Below are 18,628 nucleotides of genomic sequence, written 5' to 3' on the forward strand. Positions count from 1 at the left end.
TAATCCAAGGTTCTAAAGGAACCCAACTGGTACAGGAGCCCGAGCAAGAAAAGATCCTTTCATTCCCATCAGGATCAGTCCCATCACCTGGTTTCCCTGATTGACGCTAAAAGCTAGTCCATGGTGGAAAATTCTTGTTACTTACTCTCCCAATTACTGCTTCCACTCTGCTAAACTTATGCCAGACACTGTGTTTGTTCCATAAAATTCACAGAAGGTATGTCTGGAGTGAATTAGGTGGCAGAAGAAAAGGAGAGGGGAAGAGGGAGAGGATGGACTTTCTTGAATCCATGGGCCAGCTCAGCTCAGCCGTAAGCAATACGGCTTGTGGTTTGCTTGGGCTCTACATCCTGGGGACTTCTCATCTTCAACAGATTACCCAGAGAGACTTGCTGTTGACCAGATACCCTCCAAGGACTACCTCCCTTAGTCTGCAACTTTCTTGCTCTGCCAAAGCCCATTTGAAGTTACCACTGCCCATTTTATACAGTTAACCTGTGTGCTAAAGATTCTCTTTGTGGACCATCTATGGCAACTATTTTTATTACAGTGAAATGTGCATAACATAAAATTAACCATTTTAACATGAACAATTCAGTGGCAGTTAGTACCATCATGACGTTCTGTAACTACTATCTCTCAGTTCAGTTCAGCTCAGTCAGTCGTGTCCGACTCTGCGACCCCATGGACTGCAGCATGCCAGGCCTCCCTGTCCTTCAACAGCTCCTGGAATTTGCTCAAACTCATGTCCATCAAGTCCGTGATGCCATCCAACTATCTCATCCTCTGTTGTCCCCTTCTCCTCCTGCCTTCAATCTTTCTCAGTATCAGGGTCTTTTCCAATGAATCAGTTCTTGGCATCAGGTGGCCAAAGTACTGGAGCTTTAGCATCAGCATCAGCTTCAACTACTACCTCTATCTAGTTACAAAACATTTTCATCACCCCAAAAGAAAATGCCATAACCATTAAGTAATAACTCCCCATTCCTTTCTTCCCTCAGCCCCTGGCAAATATGAATCTTCAATTCTGACTATATCGATTCACCTATCCTGGAGATTTCATATAAGTGGAATCACATAATATGTGACCTTTGGTGTATGACTTCTTTCATGTAGTATAACATCTTCAAGGTTCATCAAAGTTGTAGCATGCATCAGTCCTTCATTCCCTTTTATGGCTAAACAATATTTCACTGTTTGGATATATCACAATTTGTTTATCTAGTCATCCACTGATGAACCTTTGAGCTATTTCCACCTTTCGGTTATTATAAATAGTGCAGTTTATGAATACATGTGTGTATATTTGTTTAAGTAGCTGTTTTTGATTTTGGGGGTATAAATCTGAGAGTGGAATTGCTTGGTCATATGGTAATTCTACGTTTAACTTTTTGAGGTACTGTGTAGTAAAATTTTAATACCTTTCTGGCTTCTCCTGACCACTTTCTGGCCTCCACGGCCATATTCTCCCACTCCACAGCTGGTGGATGTCAGGGGATGTTCATTGGTTTTAAAATTAATCTATTTAATAAAAAATTAGCCAAATATAACTTTTCAAGTAAATTTTACTGCAAATTCATCATGAGATGCTTTCAAAATCAAGCAGGAAATGATTTTTGGATTATAGAACAGCATTATCAACAAAAACTTTTCTCACTGTCCAGGATGGTAGCCATTAGGCACATGTGACTCTTGAGCACTTGACATGATGTGACTAGTGAGCCTAAGGCAATGAATTTTAAATTTATTTTATTTTTTAAATTAAAAATTTAAATAGCCACATGTGCCTAGTGGCTACCACAGTTAGAGGCTGCATCCCTAATCTTCTATAGTAGAGCAAAAACTGAAACTTATCCCCAAGGAGTAGTTATTTTTCACATTAGTGAAGGGAGATGGCCTTGGATATGCTTTTAAAAAATATTTAGTTGTTTATTTGACTGTGCAGGGGCTTAGTCGTGGCACCAGGATCTTCAGCTACGGCATGTGGGATCTAGCTCCTTGACCAGGGATCGACCCTGGGCCTCCTGCATTGGGAGCATGGATTTTAGCCACTGAAGCACCAAGGAAGTCCCTAAATTTATTTTTCTTTATAGATATCAAGCATAAATACTCAATGCTGGTAAGGTTAGTACAAAAATGGTATTTTTAAACAGTGCTGGTGGCAGTGTAAATTTATTTCAACTAAAATTCATTTATTCATATATCCATTCATTTATTCATATTCAGTAAATGTTTTGGTTGGATGCTTCCATGTGTCAGGCACCATACTATGCACTGGAGGACACAGAGATGACCCAAAACATTATCTCTCCCCGCAAAAGCTGGAAGTCAAGCAGCCAGGTAAACACAAAGTTGCAATACAATGTGATGAAGGATTTTACATACATTTTTTCCACTTAATCCTTGCAATAGCCCTAATAGTGAGTTAGGTATGATTTCTCTATTTTACAGACAATGAAGCTGTGACTTCGAGAAGTTAATAAATTGAGAAATGTTGCACTGTGAACGCTGTAATTGAGGTGTGTACAAGGTCAACTTCTTGTACAAATAAGGGAGTAATTCACTATGCTTGCAGTGGAAGAAGGGAAATTTTGAGCTGAATTTTGAAGGATGAGCAAGAGATATGCCCAACAACAATCCACTTGGTTCTATGTCTTTAAGTTTTTTTCCACATGATCTGACTCAGTAACTCCATTTAGGAGAACTTATCTCACAGAAATATCCAAAAGTAAGGGAAAAAGCCCTATATGAAGAGGATGTACATGTCTCTATTATTTATAATAGTGAACAATTGGAAACCATCTACATGCTTAACAATGAGAGGATAGTTAAATAGATTACAGTCTCTCTACTCTATGGAACATTGATGCTACCAATGAAAAAAATTTAAATGATAATTAAAAAGAATATGTAGCAATATCAAAATTACTTATGGCATGATGTCAAGAGATAAAAGCCAGATACCACATTGTGTATTCATTATGAATGCAATTACAGAGACCATGATTACATATGAACAGGGCTACAATGGGTGCGCGCGCACACACACACACACACACACACCCATACACAGTTGCTATCAGGCTGTGGGGATCAGGGTAAGTTTATTTTTCTTTATTTTTCAAAGTGTTATTTAATGTCATTTTATCTTTTACTATAAAATAAGGGGACATTTTAAAAGAGACATCAAGCCTGGTTTTAATGTGACTTTTACTTGTTCCAAATAGTCATTTTCACTGGAAAATTTGAGATTCCTTTTAAAATAGATCAAATATGGAAAATATTGTGTGGTCCCTTCTGTCTTAGCCAACTCAGACTTAGTCTCCAGGCAAGGCAATGAAAAAATTAGTTGAGAATTGTTTTTTTTTTTTTGCACATGTTTTAGTGGTCTTGATTTTATCGTGATGCACAACAGAAATTACATTGCTGTCAAATATTTGCTGATGTTTATGAGGCCATAGATTTGGAATAAGAGAGCTAATGAGCGACAGTCATTCCATTTTCAAAATGCCTCTCTCCTGGGACTGAAGTTGGGTTCTAAGTGTATTTCTTTTTATTTTATGTGATGACATTAATATAAACCCAAGTCTCGATTTGGTAATTGGCTGCTGCTGACAGACAAATGTAGACGAGGGAAGGAAGTCTTTGTTGTTCTTAAGTTGTTGGGATGAGATAGCTGTACAAATATAACCTCGAGAATGCTGTCACCTTGGTGCGATGCAGGGTAAGCCCTGGAGGCCCAATTTCCGTTTACTAGCGGGACTGTCTCAAGTCTGAGATAAGCAGTGCAGAGGTACTATTTTTATTCAGAGTTTATTTCTCATCCAACAAGTAAGGTCGACTATGAGACCCAGCATGACATAGTGGCCAAGGGTTACACAGGCCGAGACTTAAATCTTGGCCCCTCTATTGGTTGGCTGTGTAATCTATGTTTTGGTCTTCTCATCTGTAAACAGAGAACAGTAATAGAGGCACTTTATTGAGTTGTTCTGAGGATTATCTGAGACAATACCTAGTGCTTAGCCTAGAATCTGACCCATGCTGATAGCTTAATAAACGATAACTGCCATTATGAACATGCATATGATACTGTGCTAAGTAATAGGTTGTTTACTTGTCTTTTTCCTTTACTACATTATAAATTACTTGACGTTAGGGGCTCTGTGTGACTTGTTCACCATCATATCCCCTGTCCCTAAAACATGGTTTAGGACTCCACAGTTACTTAAGAAAAAGTTGTGAATGTTTCAGATTCTCTTATGAGCTGGTTAGTCAGATGTGGCCGCAAGAGGAGACAGAGGAGAGACTTGGGGAAGCAGAGTTTATAATACTCACAGGTGCTAGACACAGGAGGCTCAGCGCGCCCCATACTGGGAAAGACACTAGAGTGGTCAGGAGGCAGGGTTGAAATTTCTGGAGTGGGGGAGGGGTGCTGGTGGGGAGAGTGGGGGAAAGGTAAGGCTGGGCAGAGGACTTTCAGAGGGGCTGCTGAGCTAGTTTGAATACTTTGGTGGGCTTTGGGCTATAGAGGTGGTCTCTACCTGTCTGGCACCTGGCCCTGGGGTGATTAAGGCAGAGGAATATTGTCTCCCAGGATGTAAGGGCCAGACAGAGATACCACTTTGGATTGGTTAGTTTGAAGATCAAAGACATACTCCCATCTAGATTTTTCCCATCTCTAAGAATGGCTACCCACAGAAAGGGCTGTCTCTCCCCAGCCAGAAAAGTTTTTTAAGATGTCAAAACATCTTCAGTTCAGTTTAGTCGCTCAGTTGTGTCCGACTCTTTGTGACCCCATGAATCGCAGCATGCCAGGCTTCCCTGTCCATCACCAACTCCCGGAGTTCACTCAAACTCACATCCATCGAGTTGGTGATGCCATCCAGCCATCTCATCCTCTGTCATCCCCTTCTCCTCCTGCCCCCAATCCCCCCCAGCATTAGAGTCTTTTCCAATGAGTCAACTCTTCGCATGAGGTGGCCTTAGCATACAAGAAATTTAAAATATTTACAATACAGTGGAATTAACTTAATGACTGCCTAGTGAATTTCAGAAATACCAGAAAGCATGAGATGTAGCCCATGCTCTTCAGGAGTTTACAGACATCGTGGGTGGGGGCAGAGGGTGCAGGGAGATGTGGACAGGCAGCTAGGGGGTTGAGGGAATAGGAACTCATCTTAAAACCAGAAAAACGCAGGGGGCAGGGGTTCAACCCCTGCTCAGGGAACTAAAATCCTGCATGCTGCATGGTGTGGCCAAGATAGAAGAGAAAAACAAGTTTTTTAATGCTAGTTCCACTTACTGGCTATGTGGCCTTTGGAATGTCAGTCAACCTTTCTGAGCCTCAGTTTCCTCAACCTTAAAATGGGAATAATAATGATAATAATAAAGTGCTCAAAATGAATGTGTATGATGTAAATTTATATAATAAGTATATACGAATTTATGTGGTAAGTGTATACTTTGTGAACTGAAAAACAGTATACAGAGCTAAAGAGGTGTTATTATTCTAAGTATATGCTATGCTAGGAATGATAAGTTTCAGACATGTGGGCTTTATTCTCTATAAGAGGTATGAAGTGTTAGTCGCTCAGTTGTGTCTGACTCTGTTACCCCGTGGACTGTAGCTCGCCAGGCTCCTCTATCCATGGAATTCTCCAGGCAAGAATACTGGAGTGAGTAGTCATTCCCTTCTCGAGGGGAATTTCCCAACCTAGGAATCGAACCCGGGTCTCCTGCATTACAGGCAGATTTTTTTGAGCCACCAGGGAAGCCCTTTCAGGCCCCGAATTGTGGTAGAAACACCAAACTGATTTACCTGGAGGATGAGATGGTCGAGTGGATGCATAGATAGGCACAGAAGAGTTAGTTCCAATAGTGACTTGATTAATGAGCAAAGGAAAAGCACAAAGCATATGTGTTGTGCATGTGTGTCTGTGTGCATGTATGAGTCTTCCTTACGTAGAAGCTTCAGATCTTTGAACCCAATTAGTGATCTGTCATTGCTGTTGGAGTCACTAGATTGGCACCTTGGGTTTGGCACCAAGAGGAGCACATCGAATGGTTCGCCAGTTCATGGCACCATAGGATCCTAAACTGTGGTAGAAACTATTTTTCTGATATGTTCAGAGAAAAACAAAATATAATGGTTATATGCAAATCAATCTCTGCTTTGAGCATAACAGTTTAAAATGCTTGATTCTGCAGGGGAGGAAAAATAATTTTCTCTTTACCCTCCTAGATTGTTGGCTGGGACCCCCGTAATAAAAGATGGATGAACAGGAAGAAAACAAACAGAAGTTTAATAACATGTATACTCTTTGTCTACATGAGAGAGAGCCAGAAATCTGAATAACTTTCCCCAACGGCTCCAGCCACCACCTTAAAAATCGTCTCCAACTAAAGCAGAAGATTGGGGTTAGGGGGAAGGCCAACACTGGGAGGTGACTTAGAAAGCACAATAAACAGGGTAAGATTATTATGCAGATTTAAGCCAGTGCTTTCTCCATTGATAAGTTTCTAGGGGTTTACAGTCATTTTTCGCTTCCTGGTACAGAGATGGAAACACCCTTACAAATGGAGATTTCTCTCATAGATGGAAATGTGCCTTACAAAAGATTGACTTCTACTTGGTTTTCAGAGCTTTTCCTGTGTCTGCTGAAAAATAATCAGCTCAAAATAATCCTTATGCCAAAGACATATTTAAGGGTGTCAAACTATGCTTGCCTTCAATTTGGTTACTTTTAATTTTCCTTCTTTCTTTGATTAATTGGGTTGTGAAACTATTGTGTTGTAAGACAAACACAGTCTTGGGGTCATTTTGGGGTTTAAATCTCAGCTCTGCCTCTTATTAGCTGGATAATGCTGGGGAAGATCCTTACTGTTCCCGGAGCCTTAGTTTCCATCTGAAAAATAAGAAAAATTTTTGTAAGGATTTAATGTGATACTGTATATAAAGCAACTGACACATAATAAATATGCCAAAAATAGTAGGCAAAAGAAAAAGTATGTTTTGCTTGTCTTTTCAAAAGAAAAAAAATCACTGGAAAGAGACTGGCTCTTTTAGCATTGACTCATGGGGCCTTTATGAAGTCTTTGACGGCTGCATTTTTCATATATGTTAATCAACAAACACATTTTCACTATGAGAAGAGTACAAGTATCTTCACTGGTCTGATTGGGGTCGGTTGTTTTCCTCCACAATATAAACTAACTCAGATTTTTTGTGGAAGTAAGTTTTTCTTTCAATTTATTTCTTACTGAAATCTAGTTGAAGTACAATGTCATGTTAATTACTGCTGTACAACACAGTGACTCAGTTATACACACATACACACATATACATTATTTTTATATTCTTGTCCATGGTGGCTTATCACAGGCTATTGAATATAGTTCCCTGTGTTATACAGCAGGACTTTGTTGTCTAGCCATTATATGTATATATACCAGTTTGCATCTGCTAATCCCAAACTCCCAGTTCAAGCCTCACCCATCCCCCACCCCCTTGGCAGCCACCAGTCTATTTCTATGTCCCTGATTCGGTTTCTGTTTTGTAAACAGGTTCATTTGTAGCATATTTTAGATTCCACAGATAAGTAATATCATATGGTGTCTGTCTTTCTTTTTCTGAGTTACTTTACTCATTTATGTTGCTGCAAATGGCCTTATTCCATTCTCCTCTATGGCTGAGTAGTATTCCATTGTATATCTGCACCACATCTTCTTTATCCATTCATCTGTCTATGGACATTTAGATTGCTTCCATGTCTTGGCTATTGTGAACAGTGATGCTATGAACATAGGGGTGCATGTGTCTTTTTGAATTCTTGTTTTGCCTGGGTAATATAATTGCATTTTTATGTAACTTAATAAAACGTTTTGTTTTCCCCTTCTTCTGCCCAGGTTGGTTCTTTGATCCATTCCAAACAATACCAGCAGATTAACTGTCCTGAAATATCAAGTTGAAAGTAGCATTTCTCTACTCAATAGAGTCCAGTATCCCCCTGCCCATTCCCCCGCCACTTCCTAACAAAATCAGAACTTCCCAGCTTGGCAGTCAAGGCCACATCTGGGACCTTTATAGTTTTATCCTATGTTGCTCTAAACTAAGGGGTCAGTAAATGTCTAACAGTCAATTTCTGTTGACCTTAAACAAATAGAGTGCCAGATATTTCTCCAGCAAAGTTGGGTTTGTTCAGGATCAGCAAAGAGTTGAAATTCAGGGCCTGCAACCACAGTGTCCAAGGGAAGGAGAATGCTTTTATAGAGGGGGAAGTTGGGAAGGCTTGAGTAAACAAAGAGTCCGTGGCTTTTCACTGGCTGAATCCTTGCCTGGCTCTGGTTTCATCACAGGGCATGAGAGCTCCCCCTTCTGGTCTGTTCCATTAATTAATCTTTACTGTTTCCTATATATAATATGTGCTTTCTTGGAAAGTGGTTTGGAAGAGAAGGAGAGAATACAGGACAGAAAAAGTAGAGAATTACTATGAGGATTTCAAAACGTGTACATGTGGTTATATATGCATACACACACGTGCATACACATACGTTTGTATAATCCAGCCAACTTTTCTCATGCTCTGCGAGGATTTCTTCTCCTACGAAAAGACAGCTGGAAGGAGCCACTGTTGACTGAACTGCCATTGTTCCTTCAACTTGCTTCAATCTATCTTGCCTCCACCTTTTGGCTCATATTATCTTCTCTGTTTGCGGTCTTCCACTTTCTGCCCTGCATCCATCCCTATCTCCCCCTATGAAAATCCTACCCTGCCATCAAGGTCAGGTTCAGTTTCCACCTCCGCTTCACACTCCTTCCCTCTCTTCTGAGTTCTTCATGTACTGCCCATGTAGGGTCAACCTCTTCTAACCCTGTGTTTTGGTGTTTTGTGTTTCTTTCGTGATAGCAGGGCTGCCAAAGACAGTTGTTGAGGTAGTGCTCTGAATTAAGGTACCCGGCCAAGGGGGCAGAGAGGGGCTGAAATCTACCTGCTAAGATGGATTGGGAGCATTTGGTGGGAGAACTATTCTTAATTTACATAGATACACAGTGCCTGCTATCAGCTGTTAGATGAACAGTTCCTCGAGGAAGATAATAGATCACGACCATCTTTGGGCTTCCCTGGTGGCTCAGGTGGTAAAGACTCTGCCTGAAACGCAGGAGACCCAGGTTCGATCCCTGGGTCAGAAAGATCCCCTGGAGAAGGGAATGGCAACCCATTCCAGTATTCTTGCCTAAAGAATTTCATCGACAGAGGAGCCTGGAGGGCTACAGTCCATGGAGTTTGCAAAGAGTTGGATACTACTGAGCAACTAACACACATACACTTTGACCAGTGCTCGCTGGAAGCCTCCTTGTAGGCATCAAACACTGACTGTTTTCTCTCCCTCTGATGGTTAATTTTATGTGTCAACTTAACTGGGTTAAAGGATGCCCAGGCAGCTGGTAAATCCTTACTTCTGGGGACTTCCCTGGCTGTCCAGTTGTCGAGACTCTGTGCTTCCAATGCAGGGGGAGCAGGTTCAAACTCTGGTTGGGGAACCGAGATCCCACATGCCATGCAGTGTGGCAAAAAAATACCACATTCATAGAAACAGAGTAGAATGGTGGGTTATTAGGGGATGGGGGAAAGAGATATTGGGAGATGTTGGTCAAGGGGTGCAAACTTTCAGTTATGCAAGATGAATAGGTTCTGGAGATAATATGCAGTCACATAACTATTGTTAACAATAATATATAGCCCACTTGAAATTTGTTCAGAGGGTAGATCTGAAGTGTTCTCACCACTCACAAAAAATGACTACCATTGGAGGTGATGAATACATTTCTTGGCTTGATTATGATGAATATTTAATAATTTATACTATGTCAAATCATGTTGTACCTCTTACATTCATTTAATTTTAGTAGTCAACTATCACAATAAAGCTGGAAAAATGTTTTGATATATATAAATTAAACTACGAAAATAGTGGAAACCATCCAAATGTCCATTAGCTGGTGAATCGATAAACAAGATGTCATTTCTTCTTTAAATGCTTAAGAGACCTTTAAATGTTTAAGAGATTAAAATTAAATGGAAATGCTTAATACAATTTACCAGTGAAGCCATTCTAGGTTTGGCAGTGTTTTATAGGAAGGTTTTTAATTACAAATTCAATTTCTTTTATTTGATATAGGGCTATAGAGGTTAATTAGGAGAAGGCAATGGCAACCCACTCCAGTACTCTTGTCTGGAGAATCCCATGGATGGAGGAGCCTGGTAGGCTGTGGTCCATGGGGTAGCGAAGAGTCTGATACGACTGAGTGACTTCACTTTCACTTTTCACTTTCATGCATTGGAGAAGGAAATGGCAACCCACTCCATTGTTCTTGCCTGGAGAATCCCAGGGACGGGGAAGCCTGGTGGGCTGCCGTCTTTGGGGTCGCACAGAGTCAGGCACGACTGAAGAGACTTAGCAGCGGCAGCAGCAGCATAGAAGTTAATTACTTCTTCAGTAAGATTTGATGGTGTCTGTAAAGATATCTTCCTATTTTATCTAAGTTGTTTAAAGTATTGGATTAAAGTTTCTATGATATAAAAAAACAACAAAATGTGGTATGTCTTCAAAATGGAATATTATTTAGCTACAAAAGGAAGTACTAGTACATGTTACAGCATGAATAACCCTTGAAAATATAGTAAGTGAAAGAAGGTTGTCAAAAAAGACTATGTAATGTATTGCTCCATTTATACAAAATACCTAGATCAGGCATACCCACAAATGTAGAAAGCAGACTAGTAGTTGTCAGGGTCTGAGTGGAGACAGGAATGAAGAGTGAGTGATTAATTAGAAGCGTTTCTTAAATTCTTCTAAAATAAGATGGTGACAATTGTTGTATTACCTTTGAAGGTACTAAAAGCTACTGAATTGTACACTTTAAAAGGATGAACTTTATGGTGTGTGAATTATATCTCAATAAAGCTGTTATTTAAAAGAAGAAATGAACATAAATGTCTTATCACCCCAATTCATTTCTAGCACCTTTCAGTGCTTACATATATTTATTTTAATGTTTTGATCACTGAGTGTCCAATATTTTGTTATGCTTTTTCATTTATAGTAGTCCGCTCTTATCTACAGGGGATATGTTCCAAGGCCCCCAGAGGACACCTGAAACTGTGGATAGTACCAAATCCTATGTACACTATGTTTCCTATGCATACATAGCTACAATAAAGTTTAATTTCTAAATTAGGCACAGTAAGAGATTGCATGCTAAATTGCTTCAGTCATGTCCCATTCTTCACAAACCTATAGACCGTAATCCGCCAGGCTCCTCTGTCCATGGATTTCTCCAGGCAAGAATGCTGGAGTGGGTTGCCATGCCCTTCTCCAGGGGATCTTCCTGACCCAGGGATTGAACCTGTGTCTCTTATGTCTCCTGCATTGGCAGGAGGGTTCTTTACCACTAGAGCCACCTGGGAAGTCCAGTAAGAGATTAACAGCAATAATAAAAAAAAATAGAACAATTATAGCAGTATACTATAATAAAAGTTATGTGAATGTGATCTCTCTTTCAAAATATCTTCTTATACTATGCTCACCCTTCTTCTTGTGCCAATGTGATATGACAAAATGCCTACATGCTCAGATGGAGTGAAGCGTATGATAGAGGCATAGTGATGTAGCTTTAGGCTTCTATTGACCTCCTGACAGTACCTCAGAAGGATGAGCATTCGCTTCCAGTGGTCCTGGATTATTGAGCCGTGGCCATGTTGATGGTTGGATGTCAGGAGCATATGATGTCATGGCTGGAGATCCTGGCTGGCATGGAGCAGGATGGCATGAGATTTCATCAAGCTACTCAGACCAACTGCAATTTAAAACTTTAAAAATTTTTATTTATTTATTTTAATTGGAGGCTAATTACTTTACAATTTTGTAGTGGTTTTTGCCATACATTGACAAGAATCAGCCATGAGTGTACATGTGTTCCCCATCCTGAACCCCCCTCCCACCTCCCTCCCCATCCCATCCCTCAGGGTCGTCCCAGTGCACCTGCCCTGAGTGCCCTGTCTCATGCATTGAACCTGGACTGGCGATCTGTTAATAATATAATATAACAATATAATATAATATAATATAATAATATACATGTTTCAATGCTATTCTCTCAAATCATCCCACCCCTACCTTCTCCCACAGAGTCCAAAAGTCTGTTCTTTATATCTGTGTCTCTTTCACTATCTCGCATATAGGGTCATTGTTACCATCTTTCTAAATTCCATATATATGCGTTAATATACTGTATTGGTGTTTTTCTTTCTGACTTACTTCGTTCTGTATAATAGGCTCCAGTTTCATCCATCTCTTTAGAACTGATCCAAATGTGTTCTTTGTAATATGTGAGTAGTATTCCATTGTGTACATGTACCACAGCTTTCTTATCCATTCACCTGCCAGTGGACATCTAGGTTGCTTCCACGTCCTGGCTATTGTAAACAGTGCTGTGATGAACACTGAGGTATACATGTCTCTTTCCGTTCTGATTTCCTCGGTGTGTATGCCCAGTAGTGGGATTGATGGGTTGTATGGCAGTTCTATTTCCAGTTTTTTAAGGAATCTCCACACTATTCTCCATACTGGCTGTACTAGTTTGTATTCCCACCAACAGTGTAAGAGGGTTCCTTTTTCTCTGCATACTCTCCAGCATTTATTGTTTGTAGACTTTTTGATAGCAGCCATTCTGACCTGCGTGAGATGGTACCTCATTGTGGTTTTGATTTGCATTTCTCTGATAATGAGTGATGTTGAGCATCTTTACATGTATTTGTTAGCCATCTGTATGTCTTCTTTGGAGAAATGTCTGTTTAGCTCTTTGGCCCATTTTTTGATTGGGTTGTTTATTTTTCTGGAATTGAGCTGCAGGAGCTGCTTGTATATATTTGAGATTAATTCTTCGTCAGTTGCTTCATTTGCTATTATTTTCTCCCATTCTGAAGACTGCCTTTTTACCTTGCTTATAATTTCCTTTGTTGTGCAAAAGCTTTTAAGTTTAATTAGGTCCCATTTGTTTATTTTTGCTTTTATTTCCATTACTCTGGGAGGAGGGTCATAGAGGATCCTGCTGTGATTTATGTCAGAAAGTTAAAACTTATACATTGTTGATTTCTGGATTTTTCCATTTAATATTTTCTGACCACTGTTTTTTTTTAATTTTTATTTTTGCTTTATTTTACTTTACAATACTGTATTGGTTTTGCCATACATTGACTGTTGACTACCGTAGCCGGAGAAAGCAAAAACAGGGAACAAGGAGGAAATACTCTAACATTATTTCACATACATTTCAATGTGCTGTATTAATGTAATTTATATGCTTCTAATTTTTAAAAGAAAATCTTATCAAAGTGAAATGCATATAATATACAGAAAAGCACACAAACTATATGAGTATAAGGATGAATTTTCCCAAAGTAAATACACTCAACTGTTTCTAATTTTGCATAACAAAAATAAAGTGCATCACGGTGCCATACCATAGTTTGCTTCACTCTTTTTCTATTTGGTGGTGAGCAGGGAGCTTTTTAGTTGTTTTTGATATCTGAAAATTATAAATAACAATGCTATAATCATCTTTGTATATATTACCACTGCACTATGTTATTAATATTTCTTTAGAGTATATTTTCCACAGCAAAAATAATGGATCAAAAAGTATGTCAAATACCAGTAGACTGCTTTTTCTGAAAATGCAAAAATAATTTCTAGTTTCACTAGCAATGTGTAACTGTACCTAATTTACCACAGCTTCATGAGCAATAGGTTTTATCATTTTAACCTTTACTCCTCTTGTTTATAAGGTGTATAATAACACTTTACATAGATTTTAATTTCTCCTCTGTCATGGCTAGGGTGACTGTTCTATTTTCTGTCAGGTAGTTTATCATCTGTAGTCCTCACCTATAAGCTGCCTAGCTCCTTTGATCACTTTTCTAGTGGTATCTGAATGTTGATTTCATATCCTTTTTTCAATTCTAAATATGTTTCAATGGTACAATCTCACCAATTATGTTTCCACCTTTGTGTTTGCATCATGCAGCTTTAAAAATATTTGTTTTGTTTTATATCATCACAAAATGTCTATTAAAATGTGATAATGAGATGGATGAAACTGGAGCCGATTATACAGAGTGAAGTAAGCCAGAAAGAAAAACACCAATACAGTATACTAACACATATATATGGAATTTAGGAAGATGGCAATGACGACCCTGTATGCAAGACAGGGAAAGAGACACAGATGTGTATAACGGACTTTTGGACTCAGAGGGAGAGGGAGAGGGTGGGATGATTTGGGAGAATGACATTCTAACATGTATACTATCATGTGAATTGAATCGCCAGTCTATGTCTGACGCAGGATGCAGCATGCTTGGGGCTGGTGCATGGGGATGACCCAGAAAGATGTTATGGGGAGGGAGGTGGGAGGGGGGTTCATGTTTGGGAATGCATGTAAGAATTAAAGATTTTAAAATGTAAAAAATAAAAAACTAAAAATAAAATAAAATAAAATAAAATAAAAGTAAAAAAAAAATGTGATAATGGATAAATTCCATTTATTTGGTAAAGTGATCCTCCTCTTCTTTATCTGGGGTAAAAATGTTAGTGCATTTTCCTCCCAATGTTTTTATTTTACTTAAGTCTTTAAATCATCTAGAATTTATTTTATTCTATGATTTAAGCTATAGATCCATTAATTAAGTAGTGACTTTTTTTCTACTACTCAATTGTTTCTGGTTTGCTGAATGTTGAGTTACTAACCAATTCTATTCTGGGATGTTAATATTTCTTATAACATTTAAAAATAAAATATCATATAGTTTTGATAACTTGTTTAAAAACCTTAAAGAACAAGTTTGCAGTAATTGGATCCTTCTGACCAATTTTTCTAATAACTTTGTCAAAGTCTAAAACTTTTCTCCGTGGCTTTCATTTGCACTGCATTACATTTATATGCAACTAGCTATCTTTATGCTATTTGATTTCTCAAGTATTACTTCTCAGTAAATAGCATCATTATTCATGTCTTCCTTTATTTCTCCCACTGGTATTTTATAATTTTCTTTCAATATATCTTTATTCCCTCAAATTAAATGAATTACCCAGTATTTAATACTTTGTCATTATTTTGAATCCCCTTTTTCATTATATTGTCTAGCTGTATGTCACTCTTACTAGGAATGTAACTGACTTTTGTCAGTTATCATATATGTGTTGATGAACATATTTATTATTTTTAATGAATTTTCTGTTGATATCTTGGACTTCTTTATATAATCCTGTCATTTGAGAGGAGTGATATATTTATTTCTTCCTTCCACATGTTTATAACTCATTTCTTTTTCTTCTTCAATCACATTTTATTACAAAGTTAATTAAGACTGATGAGAGAGACATCCTTGTCATATTTATGTTCTTATGGAGTGTCTCCAGTGCCTCTGGCTCTTAGTTTTATTTTCATTATTATTTTTTTACTGAACAAATCATTTTTATAGTGTTGTGATAAAAGTACATTGACAAACAAATATTTGTGGTTGTTTGCATATGGAACTTTCTAATGATAGTAAAAATTCAGTTAGCTATTTCATGGCTTTGGAAAGAATTTAGGCTCTTGATTTCAGATGTGTATATAATCATCCTGTTAAGAAAACCTTCCATACCTTTTAATTTTGTTTAACCAATGGAACTTATGAATTTTAAGAAATGTCTTCTCACCATCTTTGGAAAATCAGGCCTCAGCTCAAACAGCCCCGGTGAGGATTTCCTTGAAAACTTAATCTAATGTGACCACTCATCTCTGGTCACACTCTATCATATCACCCTCTCTCCTTTTTGGCAAAACACATGACACCATGTGAAACTGTTCTAGTTAGTTATTGACTTACATGTCTCTCACCCCACGAGAATGGACGCTCCAAAAGAACATGGCTTTTTGACTCATCACTGGTGCATCTCCAGTGCCTAGAACAGTGTCTGATACATATTAGACTCTCAATGCATATTTTTGAAGGTGCAAAAGTCAAAGTGTTAATCGCTCAGTTGTGTCCAACTTTTTGTGATCCCGTGGACTGTAGCCCACCAGGCTCGTCTGTCAGTGGAATTCTCCAAGCAAGAATACTGGAGTGGGTTGCCATTCCCTTCTCCAGGGGATCTTCCCAACCCAGGGATCAAACTCAGGTCTCCCACATTTCAGACAGATTCTTTACCATCTGAGCCACCAGGAAATAAATGAATATATAAATTAATGTAATTTTTAGACTTTATCCATTAACGTTATATCTTATATTATGGTGTTTCTAAGTGTATAATACTTTTGTACCTAGCTCACAGCAGTTTTGTGTATTTTATTCTTTTTGTGATGATATTGCTTGGAATGTTTGTACCTATATTCATAAAACCAACCTATCATTTTTTTCTTGATATTGTTGTGTTTGAGGATTTAAATAAACATCATGTTGAAAATGCAAATTAGTGCAACCACTATGGAAAACAGTATGGTGGTCACTCAAAATATAAGAATATACATCTAGTATTCCACTTCTGCTTCTTTGTTCAATGAAAACAAAGACCCTAATTAGAAAAAATATATGCACCCTTCTGTTCATCATGGTACTATTTGTAATAGTCAAGATGGAAACAACTTAAGTGCCCATTGATGGATGAATGAAAAAGATGTGGTATATATACAACGAAATACTACTGAGTCATAGAAAGAATGAGGTTTTGCCACTTGTGACAAAATAGATAGGCCTTGAGGGCACTATGCTTAGTGAAATAAGTCAGACAGGAAAAAATACTGTATAACTTCATTCATATATGGAACATAAAAAAGCAAAATAAACAAAACAAACACAAACACATAGATACAGAGACTAGACTAGCAGTTACCAGAAGGGAAAGGGAGCAGGGGAGGGTGAAATGGGTAAAGGGGTTCAACTGTATGGTGACAAATGGAAACCAAATTTTTGGTGGTAAGTATGGAAGGAAAGTTATGACCAACCTAGATAACATATTCAAAAGCAGAGACATTACTTTGCCAACAAAGGTCCGTCTAGTCAAGGCTATGGTTTTTCCAGTGGTCATGTATGTATGTGAGAGTTGGACTGTGAAGAACGCTGATTGCTGAAGAATTGGTGCTTTTGAACTGTGGTGTTGGAGAAGACTTGAGAGTCCCTTAGACTGCAAGGAGATCCAATCAGTCCATTCTAGAGGAGATCAGTCCTAGGTGTTCATTGGAAGGAATGATGCTAAAGCTGAAACTCCAGTACTTTGGCCCCCTCATGCGAAGAGTTGACTCATTGGAAAAGACCCTGATGCTGGGAGGGATTGGGGGCAGGAGGAGAAGGGGACGACAGAGGATGGATGAGATGGTTGGATGGCATCACAGACTCGATGCACATGAGTTTGGGTGAACTCCGGGAGTTGGTGATGGACAGGGAGGCCTGGTGTGCCCCATGTCACAAAGAGTCGCCATGACTGAGTGAATGAAATGAACTGAACTGAACTGAACTGATGCTGTGGTATACTCAAAAGCTATAGTACATGACTTCCCTGGTGGCCCAGTGGTTAAGAATCTGCCTGCCAATGCAGGAGACTTGGGTTCCACCCCTGTTCTGGGAAGATCCCACATGCTGCAGAGCAACTCAGCCCAGATGCCATGGCTACTGAGCCCATGCCCTAGACCCCATGCTCTGCAGCAAGAGAAGCCACAATAATGAGAAGCCTGTGGACCGCAACTAGAAAGCAGCCCCTGCTCTCCACAGCTAGAGATAGCCCTCACAGCAACGAAGACCTAGCACAGCCAAAAATAAATAAGTGAACATGTTAAAAAAAATAAATGTTTTTTAAAAGTTGAAGTATACTATTGTGCACATGAAACTTATATGTTATAGACCAATGTCACCTCAATTAAAAATAGATAAAAACCAGCTTTACTTCATAAAACAAGTTTGACAGTATGACCTTTTTTGTATTTTTGGACAGATTGTTTAATAATAACAGAAGGATTGTTTCTTGGAAAACTTCTCCAGTGAATCAATCAGAACCAGGCACCTGATTTTATATTATTTAATTTTTTACTTACTTTAATTTCAGCCTTATTGAGGTATAGTTGACAATATTTTCTTTTTTTCATCTATGAAAAGTCTACTCATGTGGATTCTCTGCATCATAGTTGGCATTGCAGATGTTTATGTAGGTTCACATTCATCGCTACTCAGTTATTACTTTCTTTTTTAAAAATCTTTTTTTAAAAGATTTATTCATTTATTTGGCTGTGGTTGGTCTTTGTGCTGCAAGAGGGCTTTCTCTAGTTGTGACAAGCGGGGGTTACTCTTCCTTGCTGTGTGTGAGCTTCTCATCGCCGTGGCTTCTCTTGTTGCAGAGCACAGTCTCCTAGGCACTCAGGCTTTAGTAGTTGAGGCGTGTGAGCTCAGTAGTTGCAGCTTACGGGCTCTATAGCTCTGGCTCAGTAATTGTGGTGCACGGGCTTACTTGCTCTGCGGCATGTGGGATCTTCCTGGATCAGAGATCGAGCCAGTATCCCTTGCATTGCAAGGCGGATTCTTAACCACTGCACCAC

The sequence above is a fragment of the Ovis canadensis genome, chromosome X, assembly GCF_042477335.2.
Source record: "Ovis canadensis isolate MfBH-ARS-UI-01 breed Bighorn chromosome X, ARS-UI_OviCan_v2, whole genome shotgun sequence".
NCBI classification, from domain to species: Eukaryota; Metazoa; Chordata; class Mammalia; order Artiodactyla; family Bovidae; genus Ovis; species Ovis canadensis.